The sequence below is a fragment of the Mustela putorius genome, unplaced genomic scaffold (genome assembly GCF_011764305.1).
Source record: "Mustela putorius furo isolate JIRA1106 unplaced genomic scaffold, ASM1176430v1.1 tig00000460_pilon_pilon_pilon, whole genome shotgun sequence".
NCBI lineage: Eukaryota > Metazoa > Chordata > Mammalia > Carnivora > Mustelidae > Mustela > Mustela putorius.
This window is the reverse complement of record NW_025421389.1, coordinates 16,242,537-16,248,536: the sequence shown is the minus strand read 5'-3', so window position 1 is coordinate 16,248,536 and position 6,000 is coordinate 16,242,537.

Here is a 6,000-nt window from a genome sequence, read left to right as displayed (position 1 = left end):
TGGGTGAAATGAAAATTCTTTAACTTTTTAAGAAACTGCCCAACTCTTTTCGAAAGAGATTCTACTATTGTTATATTCCCACCAGCAAGATCTGATAATTTTTTCCCACGTTTTTGCCAACACTTGGTAACATCTGTCTTCTTAATCATAGTCATTCTGGTGGATGTGCAGTAGTATCTCATTTTGGTTTTAATTTACACGTCCTTAATGAATAATACTGACAATTTTTGTGTATGTCTACTAGCCAATTATATATCTTCTTTGAAATATCTGGCTAAATATTGTGCTTATTTTCTTTTTTCTAATTGAAGTGTAGGTGACATACAGTGTTATATTAGTTTTAGATGTATGACATAGAGAATTGATAATTCTATGCATGATGCAACGATCACCATGAAAAATGTAGTTACTGCCTGCAACCACACAATGTTGTTACAATATTATTGACTATATCCCCTACGCTGGCCTTTTCATGACTGTGATTTTTCCTGATTTGACTATTTCTCTATTCAATATTCTGTCATAAGACGCATTTAAAAAAATGAAAAGTCATAAATGATAAACCAAGGAAATACAGATCAGATAATGGACCTGTGTTAAGAAAATATAAACTACCCTTGCAACTTATTACGTTTTTATGGTTTATTATTTTTCATTCTTTCAGCCTACTTACATTGTTGTATTTGAAGCAAGTTTCTTGTAGGTAGCACGTTTGGGTTGTTTTTTAAATGAAACTTGAAAGTCTCTGCTTTTTTTCTTAAGATTTTGATTTATTTATTTGAGAGGGAGTGCTAGAAAGAGGGAGCAGGGGGTGTTAGGAAATAGGATCCCCACTGAGCAGAGGGCCTGATGTGGGACTTGATCCCACCATCCTGGGATCATGATCTGAGTCAAAGGCAGATGCTTCACTGACTGAGCTACCCAGGCACCCTGAAAATCTCTGCTTTTTAATTAAATCTCCATTTAACTAATTTATTATTGATCTCTTGATGTCTGAGGGCTTACTCTACCATTGTGTTGTTTTCTATTGTTTCCACTGTTTCTTGATATATCCTTGATATATTCTTTTTCTCTGCTTCTTTTCTTGCCTTCCTATCAATTACTTGACCTTTCTCAGAATTCAGCTTTGATTTATACTTAGTGATTTGAAGTACCTGTCTGTATACTCTAGTTAGCACAATATACACATGTAACTTACATAGTCTACATGTACATGTTACATAGTATTGACATTTTGTGACTTGGCGTAAAGTGTAGAAAACTTGCTTCTATTTACTTCCTTTTACTCTTTCCCATTAAAAAAAAAACAAACAACCCTGTCTTTAGTATTTCCTCTTCATACATACATACATACATATCAGGTGGTATAATTACTTTTGCTTCAAATGTCAAAAAAAGTTTAAAAAATCATGAAGATAGTCTATTTTATTTATCTATATTTTCCACAGTCAATATTTCTTCCTTCCTGGAGTTTAGTCTAGGCTTCCTCCTGTGGTCATTTCCCTTATGTTCCATATACTTTTTTAGCCATTCTGAAAGGTCAGTATGTGGAAGACCAATTATGTTAGATTTCCTTCATCTGGAAATATATTTATTTCCTCTTTATTCCTGAAGTATATTGTTAGTGGATATAGACTTCAAAATTGGAATTGAGTTTGAGAAATTCTTTATAGATTTTTGATACTAACCCTTTATCAGATATGTTATTTGCAAATATCTTCTCCCATTCCAAAGGTTGCCTTTTAGTGATGTTGATTGTTTCCTTTACTGTGCAGAAGCATTTTATCTTGATGAAGTTCCAATAGCTCATTTCTGCTTGTTTTCTCTGCCTCAGGAGACATCTAGTAAAAAGTTGCTCCAACCGAGGTCAAAGAGGTTGCAGTCTGTATTTTCCTTTAGGATTCTGATAGTTTCCTGCCTCACATTTAGGTCTTTCATCCATTTTGAATTTATTTTTGTCTATGGTGTGAGAAAGTGATCCAGTTTCATTCTTTTGCATGTTGCTGTTCACTTTTCCTAACACCATTTTTTGAAGCAACAGTCTTTTTTCCATTGGACATTCTTATAAAACTCAATTTATAAAACTTATAGAACTTACAAAGCTCAACACTTGAGGTGCCCGGGTGGCTCAGTCAGTTAAGGGTTCCATCTCTTGATTTTGGTTCAGTTCACAATCTCAGCGTCCTGAGATCGAGCCCCACCTTGGGATCTGAGCTGAGTGAGGAACCTGCTTGGGATTTTCTCTCTCCTTCTGCACCTCCTCCTGTTTGTGCATATACACACACTCTTCCTTTCTCTCTCAAAATAAAAACAAAAACAAAAACAAAAACTCAACACCCCTTCAAAACAATCCATTTTAAAAATGGGCAGAAGACCCGAGTAGACATTTTTCCTAAGAAGACATACAAATGGCTAAGAGACACATGAAAAAAATTTTCAACATCACTCACATTAGGAAAATACAAATGAAAACTACAATGAGATATCACTCACACCTGTCAGAATGGCTAAAATTAACAACACGGGAAACAAAAGATGTTGGTAAGGATGTGGAGAAAGGGGAACCCTCTTACACTGTTGGTGGGAATGCAAATTGGTGCAGCCACTGTGGAAAACAGTATGGAGGGTCTTTGTTTTTCAGTGTACATAGTCTCTCATGGTTCATCTCCCCCTCCAATTTCCCTCAACTCCCTTCTCCTCTCCATCTCCCCATGTCCTCCATGTTATTTGTTATGCTCCACAAATAAGTGAAACCATATGACATTTGGCTCTCTCTGCTTGACTTATTTCACTCAGCATAATCTCTTCCAGTCCTGTCCATTTTGCTACAAAAGTTGGGTATTCATCATTTCTGATGGAGGCATGATACTCTATAGTGTATATGAACCACATCTTCCTTATCCATTCATCCGTTGAAGGGCATCTTGGTTCTTTCCACAGTTTGGTGACTGTGGCCATTGCTGCTATAAACATTGGGGTACAGATGGCCCTTCTTTTCACTAAATCTGTATCCTTGGGGTAAATATCCAGTAGTGCAATTGAAGGGTCATAGGGAAGCTATATTTTTAATTTCTTGAGGAATCTCCACACTGTTCTCCAAAGTGGCTGCACCAACTTGCATTCCCACCAACAGTATAAGAGGGTTCCCCTTTCTCCACATCCTCTCCAACACACATTGTTTCCTGTCTTGCTAATTTTGGCCATTCTAACTGGTGTAAGGTGGTATCTCAGTGTGGTTTTAATTTGAATCTCCTTGATGGCTAGGGATGAAGAACATTTTTTCATGTGTCTGATAGCCATTTGTATATCTTCATTGGAGAAGTGTCTGTTCATATCTTCTGCCCATTTTTTTTATATGATTATCTGTTTTGTGTGTGTTGAGCTCGAGGAGTTCTTTATAGATCCTGGATATCAACCTTTTGTCTATACTGTCATTTTCAAATATCTTCTCCCATTCTGGGGGTTGCCTCTTTGTTTTGTTGACTGTTTTCTTTGCTGTGCAGAAGCTTTTGATCTTGATGAAGTCCCAAAAGTTCATTTTCACTTTTGTTTCCTTTGCCTTTGGAGATATATCTTGAAAGAAGTTGCTGTGGCTGATATCAAAAAGGTTACTGCCTATGTTCTCCTCTAGGATTCTGATGGATTCCTGTCTCACGTTGAAATCTTTTTCTGTACTCGAGGAACTACAGAACACTCATGAAAGAAACTGAAGAAGACACAAAAAGATGGAAGACCATTCCATGCTCTTAGATCAGAAGAATAAATATTGTTAAAATGTCTATACTGCCTAGAGCAATCTATACTTTTAATGCCATTCCAATCAAAATTCCACTGGTATTTTTCAAGAGCTGGAGCAAATAATCATAAAATTTGTATTGAATCACAAGAGACCCTGAATCACTAAGGAAATGCTGAAAAACAAAAATAAAACTGGCGGCATCACAGTACTTGATTTCAAGCTTTACTACAAAACTGTGATCACCAAGACAGCATGGTACTGGCATAAAAACAGACACATAGACCAGTGGAACAGAGTAGAGAGTCCAGATATGGACCCTCAACTCTATGGTCAAATAATCTTCAACAAAGCAGGAAAATATATACAGTGGAAAAAAGACAGTCTCTTCAATAAATGGTGCTGGGAAAATTGGACAGCTTTATGTAGAAGAATGAAACTCAACCATTCTCTTACACCATACACAAAGATAAACTCAAAATGGTTTCAAGTTTTTATTTAAATTCTAGTTAGTTAACAAAGTGGCTGTAGTACCATTTTACATTCCCTCCAGCAATATATATATATATATATATATATATGAATAATATATATGAATAACCCAGCTTCTCCATATCTGTGCCATATTTTATATTGTCACTGTATTTTATTCTGGTCATTCTGATGATGTGAAATGTCTCATTGTGGTTTTAACTTATATCACCCTCATTCCTGATGATATTGAACATATTTTTATGTGCTTATTTTGCAGGTATATGTCCTCTTCATTGATCTGTCTTTTCACATCTTTTACCCATTTTCTAATAGGAATGTTTCATTATTCATGTTTTTGCCACTGAGTTTTAGTACTTCTTTCTTTTTCTCTTTAAAAATACTTTCTAGATACATACCAGGAAGTCTTTGTTGGATATGTGGCTTGCAAATGTTGTCTATAGTTCAAATATTTTTGCTCTTAACTCTATCATTTCTTTTTTTCTGTTTCTTCGGCTTCTGCACCACGGATTTTTTCATTTTATTATCCCTCTACTTATTTAATCATTTATTTATATCATGATGGAGAGATGGACATTTATTTTATATATTAAATTTTATTTCATTACTGCTTTATTTATTCTGTTACTCAAATTATTCAAGTTTTGGCTATTGAGAACACTTTCAATTGGTTCTTGTGTCTCTTTTTTTTTTTTTTTAAAGATTTTATTTATTTATTTGACAGAGAGAGATCACAAGTAGGCAGAGAGGCAGGCAGAGAGAGGAGGAAGCAGGCTCCCCGCTGAGCAGAGAGCCCGATGTGGGACTCGATCCCAGGACCCTGAGATCATGACCTGAGCTGAAGGCAGCGGCCTAACCCACTGAGCCACCCAGGCGCCCTCTTGTGTCTCTTTTTATTTTTATTTTTTAAAGATCTATTTATTTGAGTGGGGGAAGGGCAGGGGGAGAGAGAGAGAATCCCAAGCAAACTCCCTGGTGAGCATGGAGCTTGATATGGGGGTTGATCCCACAACCAGATCATGACCTGGGCCAAAGTCAAGAGTCAAAAACTCAACCCACTGTCCCAGGTGTCCCAGTTCTTGTGTCTCTTTGACATAACCGTGTGTGTGTGTAGGTTAGCACTTCTTTGCTTTCTAGCACCAGAAGATGCTCATCTTTCCTGCCCGAGTTCCTTTCCTGGTTTCTTTCATTGCAGATCGTCATTAGAAACCAATATCTGGGCATGAAATGTTCTTGCTGCTACTAGGGTATCACTGCTTCTAGGCCCTCTAAGCTGATACCTATCAATAAATATGTCCGTATGCAGTCATCTGTGGTTATATTCAGTTAAACATGTGTGCATACTGATGACTCCTGTTCTAATCTAGTACTATGTGCTTTCTCTGCTCGCTGGTTTGTAAGCTGCCAGTTCTCACAGTAAGATACCTGATTCCCACCATCGACCATTGACTCTCTCACCCAAGAGCTTAAAAAAGACTGGTATTAATTCTTCTTTAAATGCTTGGTAGAATTAATCTGTCAAGCATTATGGTCCTGGACTTTTCTTTGTAGAGAGGTTTTTGAGTACTTCTCTAACCTGCAGATTTGTTAATAGATCTATTCAGACTTTCTATTTCTTCATAATTAAGTCTTGGTAAGTTTTATGTTTCCTGGAATTTATCCATTTATTCTGCATTGCAAAATTTGCTGGTCTATATTTGCTCATAATAGTGCCTCATGATCTTTTTAATTTCTGGCCATCAGTTGTAAAGTTTCTTATTTTATTTCTTTGA